Source organism: Eupeodes corollae, chromosome 2 (genome assembly GCF_945859685.1).
Source record: "Eupeodes corollae chromosome 2, idEupCoro1.1, whole genome shotgun sequence".
NCBI lineage: Eukaryota > Metazoa > Arthropoda > Insecta > Diptera > Syrphidae > Eupeodes > Eupeodes corollae.
In genome coordinates, this window is record NC_079148.1 from 78015246 (window position 1) to 78034869 (window position 19624).

Consider the following 19624-nt stretch of genomic DNA (forward strand, 5'->3'; position numbering starts at 1 on the left):
TCAACTTCATTACATTTTTTAGTTACCACACTGTTTTGGGAAGTCAAACAATTTAATTTTTTAGGCAATTTCAAAAGATCAATTAAATGCTTTATGCTTAAAATGTTCTATAATTGAATTTGTAGATCTGAATAAGTACAATTTCCTTACATGTCCTATGTAATTTTTCTTTGTTTAAGGTAAAAAAAGCACTGTGACATTTTGATAATAATTTTAAGTGCGTGTCCTGGCAAAGATAAGTAGCATTATATTATCAATTTAGTTATTCCGTCATCAATTATGAATAATTTAAGGCCATTTTGTTCAAATTTAGTTAAATTTTTACTTTGATTTCTACAGGATCAAAAACACGTTCATATTAAAATTTATATGAATATCCTTTCATCAATTTTTTTTTATTCTGGTAATGTTTAAATATACAAGATTAAAGATAGTGAACTTATCTGAAACAGGAAATGATATAAACATTGCACAACAACAAAAATATTTAATAAAAAAATAAATGTATATAAAGTTAAAAATCAAGATCAAATTCGACAATATAACCTCTAAGATTTCCTAAAAGAATAGAAAGCTGGGGTTAATGGCTGAGGGCTGATAGCTTAAAAGAATAGATTCAGCAATTTAAGCTTAAGATAAACATAATAAGCGTCAACAATAAAAAAATGTATATGAGCTGAACATCTCCTAAATCCTTATGTTTTGTTTTGTTAAAATAAAATGTCCAACTTTTTTTCCCACACAGACCGATTCTTTCCCTAAAAGTACAACGGCGAAAAAAAAGCAAACATACAAAACAACTACAATCATGTCCTTGTTGGTTTGCTTGTTGAGGCCATCATCATGGTGATGTTCGCTTGTCCTTCGTCCTAATCTAAAAGTCTTCAGTTGGTTTCCTCTGCAATTTAACACTTTTTCCTCTACTTGGCCTGGATATCCTGAAGATTGTTTTTTTTCTAACAAGAACCCACAACCTACTACTTTTTGCCCCTCACGATTGTAGTTTCTTGATATGAAGGGCGGGTTTGGAGCTGACGACGGAAAAAGGACAACTGCTATAAAAATACGAAGAACGAAAAAAAAACAAGCAAGACATTAAGTTAAGTTATTGCAAGTTACGTCCCTGCCAAACGATTTGCGGTAGCCATACATTACAGGATTCCATTCGCATCTTGCATGCTTTGGACGGATGTGGTTGGAGAACCCTCACGCCACCACCACCGCCACTCCGCACTTCGCACTCTTGACTCCTCACAACCAAACATGCCGGTCTTCTCTTCTCTGATGCCCTGCTCAGAGAGCTCCTACAGAAACAGAAAAGGGTCGCCATGAAAATACTCACAGAAATTCCGACGGTTTGGGTTTCTAGAGCTTCTAAATTAAATTACGACCTTCTGGGAATTATGCATTTAATGCTTCTGTGCATTTCAACTGTAAGCATGTGTGCTATGTTCTTCTAATGGTGTTTGCAAATATAATAATAATCTTGCTACAAGAGTACATGTCGTGTTAATGTCGCATGGATGTTTTCCTCGTACCTAATTGGAATGTATTTGGGAATAGGGGAAATTATAATGTTGCTATACGGGTATGAAGGTATGCACGAATGTAATATGTTAAGGGGTGCCTAGGAAATTGGAATGCTTTGCCAGTTTCGAAGGCATTCACAAGCGTGTGCTCTTTGTGTACCTTTCCTTGTTTGGTTAAAAAATACGTTCAACAAGAAATATAAATGAAAGATATGCGATTCGGAGTTGTAAGTAGAGAGATTTTTTCTGGACAAGTCACCAATCAATCACAATAAAAATAGTTAAAAATAATAATATCAACATTTATAGAGGATCTTTTGTGAACTTTCTTCTTTGAGCATTTTTAATGACTTCCTTTAAAGATTTCTCTTCACAATGAGCTTGCAAATTTTAGGTGCGCAGCTTTTGTTTTTAACAATTTTGCGTTCTAGAAATATAGGTTTATGGAAACAAAAAATAAATGCAGTTTAAATCAAAAAACATAGTTTATATCAATCACGAACATATAAGAAATTAGAATATAATGTTATTTTGGTTTAAAATGTAAAAATGCAAAAAATAATTTACTTGACATGACCTACCCTCGACTTGACTTTACGGCTTTTCAAATAAGAGTGGAGATTGTATAAAAGAGATACAGTTTCGAAGGCATTCACAAGCGTGTGCTCTTTGTGTACCTTTCCTTGTTTGGTTAAAAAATACGTTCAACAAGAAATATAAATGAAAGATATGCGATTCGGAGTTGTAAGTAGAGAGATTTTTTCTGGACAAGTCACCAATCAATCACAATAAAAATAGTTAAAAATAATAATATCAACATTTATAGAGGATCTTTTGTGAACTTTCTTCTTTGAGCATTTTTAATGACTTCCTTTAAAGATTTCTCTTCACAATGAGCTTGCAAATTTTAGGTGCGCAGCTTTTGTTTTTAACAATTTTGCGTTCTAGAAATATAGGTTTATGGAAACAAAAAATAAATGCAGTTTAAATCAAAAAACATAGTTTATATCAATCACGAACATATAAGAAATTAGAATATAATGTTATTTTGGTTTAAAATGTAAAAATGCAAAAAATAATTTACTTGACATGACCTACCCTCGACTTGACTTTACGGCTTTTCAAATAAGAGTGGAGATTGTATAAAAGAGATATGGTGTATTTTGACATCAAACTAACGGATGCAAAGGGCTTTTAATTTTTGGCTTTACTTTGTTTCTACATGAATTCCGAATTAAATATTTTTCGATTGCAAATATTTAACAAAATTGAATCATTTCTTAATTTTTTTTTCAAAGAAATCAACTATTTTTTTCTCAAAACTCAAAATTTAAAAAGTTTTTCCTTTTCTGTCATTTAAAAAAAAAGAAATCCAGCGAGGAAATCCAAAACACAATTAAGAAGAAAATGAATAAGTGTTAATTATTTTGCACCACTGAATTTGCAATACACTGGTTCGATTAAATTTGTTCTTTAACCAACAAAATATTTCGGGTTCTGAGAAATTGAAAGGTGCATACAAACAAACTGAAAACGGAGTACAAATTTAAATATTTTTGAAGATGTATAAATACTGCGAAATTGTTGAATTGAAATTGTACTTTAAGTTATGACTATTTTTCTTGGAATATCTTGGCTAATTGAACCGAAGCAATTTAAGTTTTGCAGCCGAAATATTATGAAGCGTGCATCTTGCTGTTTGATCTTTTGTGGACTCAAAAATATTAGCATGCAATTCTTCAGAATCCGTTAGGTTATAATTTATTAAACATTTGAGATTTCTTCGAATTTGTCAAGTTTTAAGATCCTAGTATTAGGAAGCCATGTGATGCATACGTCTTCCTGTTTTTTTGGACGTTAAATGGAATCAAGACATTTGAGGTTTATTTGATTTTCTCAAGCTTTAAGATCTGCAACGAAATATTGCGATGCATCCTTTCGGTTTAAACTTTTGAGGCGTTCAATGGACTTTAGAATCTTAGTATACAATTCTTCAGAGTCCGTTAGGATATAAGTACTTTATTTAATATTTGAGATTTATTCGAAATTCTCAAGCGAGAAACTAAACGAAGGTTTTGGATTGAAATTTGCGATGGTAGAATTTTCGATCGAGTATTAAATTACTTGATTTTATTGAAAATACAAATGCTAAGAAAACGATTTTTTTGGGACTTTTGATAAATAATAATGCGCTTATCCAGAACCCATACAAAAATAAATAAAATATAACAACATTACAACGCTTTAATTTTAATTAATTAGCTGTCAAGTTTATTTTTTGTACTTTTATCTGCTTTTATCCATGAAATATTGAGGTTTAATACCCGCTTAACCTTTACATTAGTTCCCGTGGCATGATGGTTAGTGCGTTGGACTGTCATGCGAGAGGTCTTGGGTTCGATCTCTGCCTATGCCACCTTAAGTTTTTTTCACGGGTACTGCTTCTTGCGAGGAATTGACAAATTCTCCAAGAGTACATCCTGTCATGAAAAATGCTTTCTCAAATTTGCCGTTCGGATTCGGCTTAAAAGTGTAGGTCCCTTCCATCCCTGACAACAGTACTTGCTCACAGGAATGGTTGAGAGTTGTCCGTCACTAAGGCCCTAGTTCTCAAACGGACTGTTGCGCCACCCAATTTATTTATTATAAACCTTTGCAATTACTTGCCTAACCACCAAAGTTGAAGTTGCAAATTAAATAAAAATAGTAACTTGCATGGTATACGCCATCTTCGATTCCATAATCACCTAAAAGTGCATTGTGCTATTGAAAGATATTCAAATATTGTTAAAAATGAGTACATAAACAAGTTTTAGGGTTTAATACGAACACAAAAACAAATGTTTTGTTGAATATCTTTTTGAAATTGCCCAAAATTTATTGAAATTTGAAATATTTTTATTAACATAATGTTTATGTTTTTGTGTAAATGGTACAGGATTATGAAAATATATTCTGGATTTAAAATATGTTGGAATTCAAACATTGCAAAGAATCTTGATCATATAGAACTTTAGAAAGTTCAAAATAACAAGCCTTTCCCAATTTAAATATATACCTTCTAAATTTATTCTGATTCCGTTTGTGGTTTGGATAATGATAGTGTAAGCCAATTTTCAAACAATATAAAAAATGACACAAACAGGGAAGCAAAATCCATCCTTAGATTATACCTACACTAGAAATATTAAATTCCAACTGTGCATTCATTAACTCATTCAACCCTTATTAAAATTCATAAGAAACTATATTGGGATAAAATTGTATTCACATACATATGTTAAGCTAAACTATCCCATTTATTTAAAAGTTTCAAAATTCAAGTGGACTTTCAATAAATATTTTGAGATCTGACCCTAACCCCCAGGCCCCATCACTACTAAAAGAAGAAGTATAAACTCTCATATACATTGAATGGTTCAAAAACAAAATTAAAATATAGACAAAAGGCACATACTTGAACTTTTATTCTACAAATTTTCTCAACTGGAAGATCTTAAATTATATAATATGAGGCAAACTTCTACTATACAAACTACACTATATAACCTCAACCTTTTTCAACCCATTCCCTTATAGTACTACCTATAGATGTGTTCCCTACAGTACAGAGCAGATATATAAACGCTTACACGTTTATTATGCTGCAAGCTAAAAGCAAAACAAAAACTCTTAATTATTGAGAAAATGTTGAAGTTCTTTTTTGTAATAACAAACTTATAAGAGCACGTCACTTCCGGTAAATTAAAACATAATTCAAAATGGAATTTACCCTAAGAAATTGTTATGTTGACCTCTTGTTGTGTTGTGTTGTCGTCGTTTCATAAATGCAAATGACCTCTTCATTTATTATGGGGATGGAGCAAGTGTGTAAAGTGTGAGTGTCCCCGAAGTCCCTTTGGAACATCATTGTTGCGATGTATATATGTATGTACATTTTGCTCTGGAGTGTTAGCCATTCTTGTAAAAGTGTTCTTCAAGAATTTCTCTCATTTTACTCCTTTTGGCTTAGCTTAGCATCCTTTTTTTTATATGCTCGTACACACTCACACCAATTGCTTCGAAAGGAAGAAACAGAGCAGCAAATATGTCAGGAACTATGGTGAGAAAGGAAGTCATATTCATGTATGTATGTTGTTATATATTAAAACAGCAGTTTTAGAAAAGGATTTTTTTTCTATTTAAACAAGAAGCATCTTTTACTGGTTGCGGCAGTCTTAAATTCTTGGTAATGTTATGTTTTAAAATTAATTTCATTGTACTCACAACACATGCACAAAAGATATGCCAAATTAAAAGAAAAATAAACTAAACTTTATGAATATTTAATAAGAAATGAATGCAAAATAAAACAGTATAAGAGTGTACAATACCTAATAAAAATCCACGTAAATTAAAATATTTTAATAAGGTTGCTCATTAAAGCTATACCACAAAATTTTAAAGTAAAGGATTTATAAGTGCATTATTTTCACTACATGAGATTGAAAATTCCTCAAAACTGTCTCCTTTTTTATATTTATATGTTTGATGTGTGGGATGCGGTCTTGACTTAAAATAAAATTTTGTACAGCCATATATTTCCTTTATAAGGTAGATATAAGCAAGATCGATGTTTTCACAATACTTTTACAAGAACTTTACGTTTAAAACAAAATTTAGTTTTGCTTTCACCGAGCAGTATATCACAACACATGTACATATATATTTTTTGTAGACACTAAAATCATTGCTCTTAATATTTCAAGAAAAGCGTTTGGTATCAGATTAATTTATGGAATTTTTTTTTGGTTTTGATAATACTCGTAGCAATCATTCGTTGGATTAAAAATGTAAGTTCTGATCGTGGAACAGAAGTTGTTTTAGTTTGGTGCAAGTCTAACACTCACAAAATTAACACTGGTGTCCCTTTATCGTGTCTCTGACACTCTTCCCCATTTTTATAACTGATCTACTGTCTGAAACTTCTTATCATAATTTAGCTTTTTATATACAATGTGACGTGTTAAAAAAGAACAGTATATTTTCAAAAAAAAATCAATTAACCTCAAATATTTTGCGAAAAAAATAATGATGGTACCTCCAAAAAAATTGTTTAAAACGAAAAATAATGTTTTTTACATCTGGTATAGAATGATAAAAATACAAAATATAAAAATAAAAACTTAAAAAAAAAACATTATTAAAAGTTGGTAAAAATTTATTTTCGAATCTAGTACCTTCCTATAAAATGTTTGATTAAGATTTGGTAAAATTTTTGAGAAAAATCCAATTGACAGTTTTTTTTTATAAAAGGTAAGAATCAACAAAAAATAAAGCGCGACTGGTTCAGACGAACTTGCTCCTGAATCCAAAGAATTTTACAAATTGAACTTATATTTTTAAATTTTAAAATGGTCATATAAAATAAAACTATGAAATAATTATTATTTAATCAATCAAAAAAACTTTGATCTATTAAATTTTTCTTTTAAAAATCGTAAAAGCGTTTTTTTCTTCAAAATAATATTGTATACAATATATTCATATGTAGGATACAAACTTTTTCAATTTGGTATGCAATTTTGTAACGTACACGTTTTACATTAGAATTTCAGTTAAAAATATGCACAGGGTTTTGAGATACCGAATTTTGAATAAAATAATTGAATATTTTTTGTTAAATCCAAAAAATAATCGGCAAGTGCTTATATAAATCAGTTGATTAGTTCTTGAGAAAACATAAAAACAAAAATACATTTTTGTAATGAAAGAAGTTAAGTTAAAAAACAAAATTTAGTACAAATCTATCAGCTCGTTTATGATAAAATTCGAATTTTGGATTTTTGACTACAGGACTAATGTTATTTTTGATCTTAAAAAAATAAAAAAATTGCTTACGCGTATCAGCTTAAAAGCTTCATTTCCAACAGTCGGACGGGAGCCACTTTTTTTCTGATCTGCCATCGTAATGTATTCTTTGATTAAAATATCTAATTCGAATTTTTTTACAAATGCAGAAGTTGTCATATATGTAGATCTGATGCCTGATTCGTATATTTGGAGAATAGGTTAAGATATTCATTTCAAAATTATATAATTCTATTCAAAATGATGTAAGTAACTTAAGATTATTTTCTTGAAAAAATTAAATTGGACATTTTTACAAAAAGTAAATACTTTTAAAAAATGCTGCTAAAATTTATAGCAATTGGTTTTCTACTAGAAATGTCGCAAACAAAAACAGATCTTGAATTCAGAATTATTTTTTCATTTTCCAAACAAATATTCTGACTTTCAAAACAAGCCTTCCTGTTGGTTTAAACGATATTTTTTTTATGTACACTTAAACCAATCCAAATTCAGCAATCCATTCCAAATATACTAAAATTGGGAAGAGTATTAAAATTCTTTACTAAAGAAAGTTATCAAGTGAGCATTGGAAATAGTTTAATATCGGTATGGCACAACTAGCGGTGTCAATAGTTCTAAGTGAATTACTTCTTGTTTACATTAAGCATTTCCCTTGAAACACAAGGACTCCCATCCATCAACTCAACCATTTTATCTAACTGTTTTCTGTTGCTGACTGTTCTGCTCTTGAATTAAGGAATATAATTTTAAGAAACAAATAATTTTTCATAAGACCAGCTTACATTTTGGCACAAGGAATTTTTTTTAGTTGCCAAAAAACAACAAATATTCCACACGTGAAACGTCAAACAAAAAAATTAAACTCATTTACAATTAACTTTTGATAAATTTTCACAATCGGCCTAAAATTAACAGTTGATACCCATAATACCAATTTATCAAATAATTGATACAAATTATCGGCTATAAAAATGATACCAATGATAAGGCTGATTGTTTCTAACTTTTTATAGTAAGGTTTCTAAAAAAAATCAATTCAATTGATATTTTTTTTAAACACGAAAGCCAACAAAAAAAAACATTTTTTTCGACTCAAATATTATCCGGACAAAGAAAGATATTGACTTCAGACTTTTCATCTCACACAAAATGTGGTTATTAATATATTGTTGAACTTTTTAACAAATCGACCGACGGGCACGGCGAATGAAAAGTTTTTAGTGTCTGTCAATTCTTGTTTAATTTTATTCTGTTTTTAAAACAACGCTGTCAAATATGAATAAACCAATAATTCTGTTCTATATTTCTAATTACCGAAATCCATCAATAAATAATGAATCTCATAGTCAACAATGTTCTTAATAATGTGTAAGTATAAATAATTAAATTCAATAATAATTTCACCTTAAGCTCTGAAGCAAATCTGCAGACCAAACATTTAACCTTGTAGGATTATGAATCAATTATTCAAAAAATCTTTCAAATATATATATATAATTACTTTCGTCTTCTGTACTCTATTCATAGAATTCTGTTAAAAGTTCAAAATAAACATGTCTATAATTATCTGTTATTTTCTCTTCACTTGCGTGTATGTGCCTGCTACCTAAGAAGAAACTTAAAATTTCTAACATTTATTAAGTTTGAACAGTTACCGTGTTCGTCCTTCAACATTTCCCCAATATTTCTCTAATAATAATTCGGTGTACATTATGTTATACCTCCTTTTCGATTACTCACAACGGAAAAGAGAGAATGATCCAAAATAATTTGACTTTTTGACATTAAATACTTAGAAAACTATGCATGAAAACTTTCCAGATTGGTTTCACCCATACAATTATTCACTAACCAACTTTAAATCCACGTAGGAAGGTATGTGTACATATTTAGATATGCAACATTATTTTCTCAGAACTATTCCAACGTTGTGCTATTTTCTTTGAAACAAACAATTTCCACTTTAATCCTAACCACATGACATAAAGTGTGATTTTATTTTTGAATCCCAGGCAAATACAATACATGTATATAATGTACGTCTATTTAAAATAGTAACCCTCAAAAACTTCAAACATACACAACACATATTACCTAGTCGGTTTCGTTATAGACCTCCAAGCTCTACCTAGAACATTTTAAATTATTACAATGTCATTTTCCAAATGACGCACCAGGCGCCAAATGTTCGCTTATCAGCACAGCATACACGAAGTCCCAGCTCTCCCAGATCCCATCTATGAAAGACTTCTTGTTAAATGAGCAGCATATTTTAAATACGAAACGGAAAGTATAATTTCAATGAAGAACAAGAAGAAGAAAAAGACGACTACCACTACAACGACCCCAACGAAGACGCGTCGCGAAGACGACGATGACTAAGACGGGATTTATTTTACTTTGCCAACCCCAAACGAACATGATAATACCATCTGCGGCATTTTGGAAATGACTTGAAAGTTTCAACGCGCCACTACGCGGCCGTGGCATACCACCCTTAAATAGTGTAACTGGTAATGATGGTGTAAAAGATTTTTGGTAAACGGAAGTTGTTGGGTTCTATCAAATATAATAACTGCAACCTTTTCTCGCCAAATGCTCCCCGCCACTTCAACAACCGTCCCTAGTGCCTTCGACCGACGAGATGTACATAGAAATGTATGTTATGTGTTAGAAAATCGGGAAGTATACATTTAACATCAACTAGGGTGAATATATCTACCTGCATTTTTTATTTAAACAAAAAACACTTTAAAGAGCAGAAATTAAAGTTTGGAATAGCAAACCACCGACGAACAGAAAAGATACATAAAAGATTGTGATTTGAGGTTAGGTGCAAACAAAATGCTATTTTTTGGTTGGGTTACCAAAATGAGGGCTATAAATAAAGAATAGAGGTACCTATGATAAATCAAAAAGATAAGCTGATTTTTCAAAACAAATACAAATTGTTTTCATCTTTCCAGTCATATTTGGCTTCAAATAGTTGACTGGAGCAGGGCACCCCATTCGGGCCCATTTCAATGTTAAACTTATTCTGATTGGGGCCCATATTACAGAAGCATTATTTTTCTGCTTTGGATAGATTACAACTTTTGTTTGCAGTCTCTTTGTGTATTTATGTGTCTATGTAACATTTTTAAAATATCTTTGGTATTTATGGAAACCTTTTTATTTTGTTTCACGATTTGATGATTTATTATGTTCCTTCTAATCACCAAGGCCTTCATTGTTATATTTGTTTCATTTATTTTAAAAACAGAGAGGTGGGAAAATTTCAAAAAACATTGATGTTTTTAAGAAAACAAGCCGAGATTAAATATTATATAATAACAGACTTATTTGTCAAGATTCTACAGAACACATGTCACTTAATTTCACTAAAATTTCCAGATCCAGGTATTGAATTTTTCTATTTCCGGTAACTGTCTCAAAAATAACGTTGCAACATGTTTTTTGTGAAAACTGTCATTGACTGCAATGTGATGATGTTAACTGATATCGGCTCATTAATTTTTTCGAAAGTACAGGTACGAAAACATTTTCAAAAGTACAGGTACGAAAACAACAGTCTAAAGATTGAAAGAACAATACAATTTAAACAGCCGAGTCGGGGATATCGTTTTTGCCCACTTTTCGCACATTTCGAACGGTGTCTTGGCTAGAACTTGAGTGATATCGTATTTGAATGGTTCTAGAGTCGAGATATTATTAGCATAAGCACGACCTTTTGCATAGCCTCACACAAAAAATCTATCGGTGTCAAATCACAAAATCCAACTGATGCGTCCAAAACTTAAAATTAAGCGACCAGAAAAATACTTATGCAAATAAGACTTAATTTATTGCTTTGTGTGGCTTGAAGCCCCAATCTGTTCTAACCACATTTCGTCTAATCTTTAATCATCTTCCAAAAATTAAGTGCATCACGCGTTAATTTCCTAACGCCGAGAAGTTTATGAATTCGTATCATCAGCAACATTTGCTTGCATATGTAACACTAAGCGTTCATTACAATTATCTTCACTTACGAAATCAGCAATGCTTTATTTTTTTTTATTTTTTCACAACAACGATTTTAAAAGAAAACCAAAATCGTAAATGTCAAAAATTCAACTTATATTTATTGCAATTCTGGTAACAGTTGAGTTTCATATCAGTAACCAAATATCAGTTTAATTTTATTCAAATTACAAAATGAATGATCCTATACAGTTGTTAAATACTTATTTTAAGTCAAATTGTTGTTGTTAACGAACCCGAATTACCAAAAAAATGTAGTTTCTACTGTTTTTGGATAATGATGCGTTTACAGCAGTAAAAGTTTCCAATCAACATGGAATCCACTTTACAAATAAGGTTATTTTATCAGCAAATTTAAAAAATATCAATAGACAGCATAGCAGGTCTAGAAAATAGGGTAACCTTTTGCAGATGAGACAATATGAACGCTTCTGGGGAATTAGGTATATTCAGTAAGCAAAACAATGGGTATACCAAATTGATTGATGGTGATTGATTAAAATCTTTTATCTTTCATGTAAATGCCAAATTTGATGAAAACCTTGAAACTTTTTGTACCTAAGCCAATTACCCATAGAATGGTAACCATATCTTCTATCAGTTTCAAAATATATGAAAAATTATTTTCAAGAATTCACCCTTCACCATTTTTATACTACAAGAAGGTCGAATTTTTAATTTATAATATGGAAATCCTTAGATGTTAGGGGAAAATACAACTTGATGTACAGGTTTTTGGTATCAGTCTTAAAAGTGAGACAAAAATATGAAGTGCGTGCAACCTATGCGTGCACTTTATATATTACTTTACAACACTCATTAAAACACAGAGTCCACCAAACTCTGCAAAAATCTCAGGAATTTTCATAAAATTATATCTGTACCTAACGACGAACGGCGGCGACGACATAATACGTATATGCATGTGACGTACTCAATAATTTGTCCTATAAAACTTATAGATAGGGACTTTATATGGTCACAGAAATATCTATCATGCAATATGCAGCGATAAATACCAATATGCATAAAATTCCTGCTTTACATTTCGCAACCAAATAGAGAAGGTCCAGATCATAGGTATAGCTACGTAAGGAATATATGTAAGCTATACGTAAAAAGAGCAAGAATCCAAACTATACCAAGAAACTTAGTGATATAGGTAGTCGCATACCTAGGTTTATCTGTGTATAGCTATTCTGAGAATTCAGGATGCAAAACAGGGCGTTGCGCATTCAAAAAGTTCAAGAGATTGCTTTACATTTACCTTGGGGCTTGGCCCCAAAAGTTCAACACCTCCAGCTTTAGCAACGACACCATTTTGTTAGAGATATTTTCCTACGGACTAAAAACAACGCATTCCTAGTAAACCTTATGTATATTTGTATACTCGTAGCTTTGATGTAAAAACATTCCTATGCCCTCTCTAGGTAGGTAGTATTGACATACGTACATACATCCATATATGCAGATAGTCATATGGCTACAAATAAACGACGAAACAACGACGACGATGTTACACAAAAGGGATGAATGCATTATTATGTGCGAGTCAATAAAGTTATTCCATTCTGTAAAATGCATCATAAACCATCTGGCCTCATATTATGTGTTTTTAATGTATGTCCTGGAGCGAAATCATTTGCAAATTCGACTATTTACATCAAAACGTTGCTAGATGTGTAGTGGAAGCAGCATATTACACATACGTAATACAAATTCAACGCAATCTTTAAGAGTAGGGCTTATTGGTTGATACTAAATCAGTGTTGTTAAATGTTAGATTCTATTATTTGGAAACTTTATGTATTTAATGCAACAATTAAAAAAAAAAAACAAAAACTGAGTTTAGATATAAATTTTCTATTTTAAAATAATGAAGCTTTAAAAAATACTAAAAATATTAATAATATTTTGTTATTATGCAACGTAAAATGTCAAACATTTTGAATTTCTCAAAAATGTAGATTTAATTAAATAGACAAATAATTGCGTCTACGCACAGTTGACCCAACTCAACTTTAAAAGTTGCAGACAGCTGTACTAAATTAATTTGTTTATGTTCACGATTTGCAACAAAATCGAATTTTAAAAAATTTAAACCTTTATGACTCGAATTAAAGAAAATATTTCAAATTCAAGTCAGAACTCCCATAGTCACATCTGTATTGTATGGCCACGATTTATGGTTTAGCAAACCAAAACTCAATTCATATACACCCAAATATGTACATATTAAATTAACTATCCATTCATAAATAAAACACAAAATATTGTATAACATCACTGGTTGTGGCTGGTAAGAGCCAGTATATATGATTATTACATGCAATTCGTATAATGCTACCACTGCTGTAAAGTGTACACACAATCAAAAGAACTATATTTTGCTCAATGAACTCTCTTCATGTGCACTTAAAAGTCATATATAGGCCACGTAATAAGTGCATTTAGGGCTGTGATGCAAGAAATAAGCACATACTTGTTCCTTTCGACGGAATACCTACATATAAATGTTGCTATACGCAACTGGAAACTGAAGTGGCATATTACTTTGTAAGTCCGCTTTTCTGCAAATATTATGAACGAATAAAATACAAAAAATAAAAAAAAAACAACTTTAATTGGAAACGTACTTAAATTGCATACCTACCTGGGTACATTTTCTGATGTATTTATATTTTATAAGTTTGCAGTGACTTCGCTATCAAGGTTAGTTATGAAAAAAATTAAATTTCCACTTTTTATTCAAGCATTCCAATCCAAATAATAAGGTTTCACCGGAAAATGAGTTTGTAAATTGTTATTTTATTTTTAACCTCAACTTTAGTTTTTGTTTTATTTTATACATATTTATATTTTTATTTTATTTAATTAAATTGAAAAAATGCGGCTTGAACTCTTGAAGAGTCAAATTTAAAACAACTTGAAAGTAAAATAAAATAATTTTCAGCTATTCCTATTTATTTGTTCAAAAATAGAACCACTAATTCTCCGCATTGTGTGAAATTTGTAAAAACAAAAATCAACTCATTTACGGTGTTCCATTAATACCTGCTCAGCCGAACAAATAAACATTACTCTTGATTGAACCTTAAAAATGTTCGTCTTTAAAACAAATAATGATTTGCGACAAGTTGTTCGATTTGGAATGACACCCAAAGTCGATTGAGTTAAAATATATATAAGATTTCTTAACTTAAAGATACATATAAGAGTACATTTGAGCAATGAAATGATTTATTTGGTTTTAACGTTTCAAGTGCTTATGCTTTATTGAAAATGCTCACGGCTTATGACCAGAAATTAAAAATAAACTTTGTCAAATCCTGCTATTTTGCAAATATTAATTTTCATCTAATCGCTTGAGCAGAGTATTGATAATTGTGAAATGAGTTGTGTCCAATTTTGGTTAAATAAACCAAATTTTACATCAATCCCAAAAATCAAGATAAAAATAATTAATTATAAATCCACAGTATTTTTAACTCATTTTTACGGCAATGCCGTGATACAATTTCCAAACAAACAAATGATGACTTGAATAAGCAATTGATTTATTTTTGTGGATTGATATTTTAATTTATTGAGGAATGCATATACACACATACAGCTGCGGTAAAAATAATAGCACCATTGCGAATCAAAAAATCTCTTTGAAAAATAAATCATTTTTTTATTTAACAAATTAAGACAATAGAGGTCATTTTTTCTAACAAATATACAAAAATAATCGGTAAAAAAAATAGCACCACTGCTTGTTATACAAATTAAACCTAAAAAAACCCAAAAAAACATAATACAAATTCTATTTTTTTATAAAAAATTATTAGTCTTAAACAAGTTTACATTTCACTAATATTTAGTTGAATAGCCTTTGTTGGCTATAACGGCTTCACATCGCCTGGTCATGGAATTGATCAAACCTTGGCACCTTTGGAGTGAAATACTCTCCCAGGACATCTTAACTGCATCCCAGAGTGACTGATTGCTCGTTGGTTTAATTTGGGAGACAGATTTCTTCATGTCAGTCCATAAATTTTCAACGGGGTTAAGGTCAGGCGATTGCGCTGGCCATTCCATTACATTAATGAAGTTGTCCGCAAACCATTTTTGTGCCTTTCTGCTGGTATGTTTGGGGTCGTTATCCTATTGGAAGACCCACAAAAGCGGCATTTCCTCCTCTGCATAAGGGAGCATAACATTTTGGAGAATGTCAACATAAACATGTTGATCCATAACTGTCTTTATCCAATGTATGGGCCCAACTCCATTGTATGAAAAAGATGCCCATACCATTATGCTTGCTCCTCCATGCTTTACAACTTTGGTTGTGAATTTGGGGTTATATTCCGCTTTCGGGGGTCTTCTCACATAGGAACGAGACCCCTTGCCTCCAAACATCACGATTTTACTCTCGTCCGACCATAAAATATTGCGCCATTTCTCAGTTGGCCAATTTAAATGCTTTTTAGCAAAATTTAAACGATTTTTCGCATGTTTTGCAGTCAAAAGAGGGACTTTTCGTGGACTGCATGCCTTTAAATTGTTTTCCCTCAATCTAAGTCGAACAGTTTCCACGCATGCTGTTATATTTAATTCCTTTTTGAGCTCAGTTGCAGGCTTGAAGGGATTTTTATGGCTTTCTCGAACAAGGCGTCTGATGGCATTAGTTGTCATTGCAGGTTTTCGTCCACGAGTTTCACCTTTGGGAGCATATATTATTGCGTTCCTTATCATTTTGTTGGAGCACCCCACTAAACGCCGAACTTCACTGTAGGATTTACCTTCCGCAATAAGTTTTTGGATAAAAACTCGTTTCTCGTCCGTGCAGTGTTTTCCGCGACCCATTTTTGTTTTTTTTTTTTAACTAAATTTTGATTTTCAATAAGTTAATCAAAATTTGATATTTAATAGCCTTACCTTGAAAAATAATAATAAAAAAAGTATTTTTCTTGCGGAAACTCCAATCAGTGCTATTTTTTTTACCGACAAAAAAACTAATTTTTCGCCAAAATGGCCGCATGAAAAAAGAACCGTTATCATTTTAAAGACAGAGTTGCACAAGAGAGAGAAATAACACTTCAAGCAATAATATATTACGGTAAAGGCCATAAATATTGAGCTGTAATTTTTTTTTTACGCTTGAAATAAAACTTTGACTATTGGTGCTATTTTTTTTACCGGCACTGTATATGTGTATCTTTTATTCATAAATAGTAGTACCCGTGGCATGATGGTTAGTGCGTTGGACTGTCAGTCGTTCTTTGACTTCCAGAGAGATAGCAAGTGTTTACAAGTGATTTATAGGGCGTTTTTCTTTTTTAGTTCAGAGCAGAGCTCGAACTGTCAAAAAAATAATTGTGTTTCTTTTTGAGCTCTGAGCGTTCAGAGCTTCAAATTCGTGTTTCTTTTTTAGTTCTGAACATGTTCAGAGCGCGCTCTGTGAGCTCAGAATAAAATAACAGAGTAAACGGAGTAAAATGCTGAGCACAAACAATTTGATATCTGAAAGCCGGGAAATAAAAAAAAAATCATCATCAAAACAATAAAAATGGCGGAAGAGGCTGGTTGCTCTGGTGTAGAAGGTAAGATAATTTTGGAAAAACTAATTGCATATAGCATTTTTATGAATCAAATTTATTTCAGGCGTCAAATGGACCAACGCTATGATTGTTTTATTAATTAATTTGATTAAGGAGAATTTTGAATGCCTTCAAACAGACGACATTTAAAATCATGACAGTTTAGTGCTCAAGTTGTTTCATAATTAAATCAGAGAGCTCTGAACATACTCTGCTCAGAACTCTACTCTGCTCTACTCTGTTCGCTCAGAGTATGCTCAGAGCTCAGCTCTGAACTAAAAAAGAAAAACGCCCATAGTTAATTTAAAATTAAAAAGTGCATTTGTAGGGTTTTCCTTTTAAGAAGGCAGTAAGCCACATTTTCAACAAGTAATCGGTAGCCTAGTGGAGGTGGCGTCCGAACACAACTCCAAGGGTCGTGGGTTCGAATCCCGTGCGGAGTGCACTAGAAATCTTGAAGCTTTTTTTCACAATCGTGAAATCGTAGATTTTATAGATTGGGAAAAAAAGCAAATGGAGAAGGAGAGGAAAGCAGGGGTATCGAAAGATACCTCTGCCAATACATCATGTGATGTTACTGTGGTGCAAGCAGCGGTACAAAAAATCACCGAAACAACATCAGACCCGTCAACGGACCAGTGGGCCATTGTAAAGAGAAAGAGGCAATCTCCCAATTTGGTAAAGCGAACCAATCCAGCTAAGCGGAACGCTAATAAAAAAAAAATGGAAGAAAAGACGAAAGGTGTGACGTCAGAGCACGAAACATCGGAGAGTGACGACTCTGGGAGCCCAGATTACGTCTCAGAGGGTGGAGAAGGGCAGTTTAGGTCACCGAAATATACGAACAAGATCCTATCGGAGCCAGAACCGCCAACAAATAAATCGTTGGAGGGGGAGGTGGACCAAATCCTCCAAGAAGAGAATCAACTGATGGAGGCACTGCAAACTAAACAGGCTGCCATCAGTAAATTTGAAGAAAGCCTAAAAAAACTAAAGGAGGAAATAGAGCCACTCCTCAGTCAACTTAAGCTTAAGCAGGAAGCGCGCCGGAAGCAAGTGGCAGCGCAACGCCAACTGCAACAAAAACAACAGCCACAGCAGCAAAAACAACCACCAACCAAGCCCGCTCCCAAAAACACAGGAGCGGAGCAAAATAAAAAGAAGCCAGCAGCAGCGACAGGCCCAATTGCTGAGGGCCCATCGACGTCGGCTAAGGCCAAACAGCAGCAACAACAACAGCTAAAACAACAGCAGCAGAAACAGCAGCAGCAGCAACCGAAACAGCAGCAGCCGAAACAGCAGCAGCAAAAACAGCAGCAGCAACACCAGAAACAACCACAGCCCAAGGAGAAGGTGCCACCAATTAGAACCTATCAGGTTGACCTGCAGGACTTGAAACAGGTATGTAAGTCGGCCACTAAGGGGAATTTTTTACTAAACATTTTGAACGAAAAAGAAAAGCGGTATTCGGTGCAGTGCTTCTCACTGGCCGAATACAAGCTAGTGAAAGAGTTATTAAAAGAGGCCACAGCTGAGTTCTTCAGCTTCACGCCCAAATGTGAGAAATTTAAGACGGTCCTTCTGAAGGGCATAAGTTCCTGCACGGAACCGGAGGAGCTCTTAGCTGAGCTCCGCCAAAAAGCTAGTGACGATCTCGATTTTATCGGGGTCAAGCCTTTCACTACGGTGAAGTCCAGACGAGGGGGTTATAGGCTGCCAATGTTCCTCGTAACATTATCGCCCCAAAGCAGTGTTAATAGTGTCAAGGGAATCAAATCTCTCGACAATCAAACTGTACGCTGGGAGACATTAAAAAGGCACGACGACATTCTACAATGTACGAAGTGCCAGAGGTTTGGCCATGCCAATGCCAATTGCAATATGCAGTTGCGTTGTGTGAGGTGCGGAGAAACCCACAAAGAAGGAGAATGCAAGCTGGGGAATGAGCGGGTTGAGGATTTGACCCTGCTCAAGTGTGTCCTTTGTGGAAACCAAGGGCACCCGGCTAGCTATAGGGGTTGCCCTAAGGTCCAACAAATGAAACAGAAACAGGCCAGTCAAAAAGCCGAAAAAAGTAGACAGGCTCCAACACAAAAATTCGTAGATCCCAAATTTTCCTACGCCCAAATGGTGCCAGGGAATGGGAACACGAGACAGGCTCCACCAACGGTTGCCCCAAAGGCCTCTGTGCCTAAGGCACCAGAGGTGCAGCCTGACATTGTAGCCTTGTTGTTGAGCATTCAAGGTCAACTAACAGGACTGCAAAGTCAGATAAAGGAGCAAGGCAAAAGGGTAGATCATCTCTACTCTTTGTTGCCTGGCCTGGCGCAATTTAGATCATAATGGGCGCGCTGCCGGAGACGCGCCTTAAAGTCCTAGCTGTGAATGTAAATTCACTGATTAGGATTGAACGAAGAGCCAATATGTTCCAATTGTTGACAGACTACAGTCCCGATGTGTTTATGGCTAGCGAAACTAAGCTAAACCACAAACACAAATTGACTCATAAAAATTACAATATCGTAAGAAGAGACCGGCCCGACTCCACTCAAGGGGGTGGTGTCGCTCTCTTTATACGAAAAGGCATTAATTATAAAGTCATATACAACAATGAATTGCGAAAGCTCAAGACGC

At 33.1% G+C, this 19624-nt stretch overlaps 1 protein-coding gene and 1 long non-coding RNA gene across 9 annotated transcripts in view; both read left to right on the forward strand.

Moving 5' to 3' along the window:
- LOC129945756 (disintegrin and metalloproteinase domain-containing protein unc-71) overlaps positions 1-19624 on the forward strand; it is a 506847-nt gene that overhangs the window by 172396 nt on the left and 314827 nt on the right. The window lies entirely within an intron of this gene.
- On the forward strand, positions 16719-17259 carry LOC129945758 (uncharacterized). Its single transcript, XR_008781515.1, has 2 exons — positions 16719-16993; positions 17055-17259. It is a non-coding gene; the product is annotated as an uncharacterized LOC129945758 (long non-coding RNA).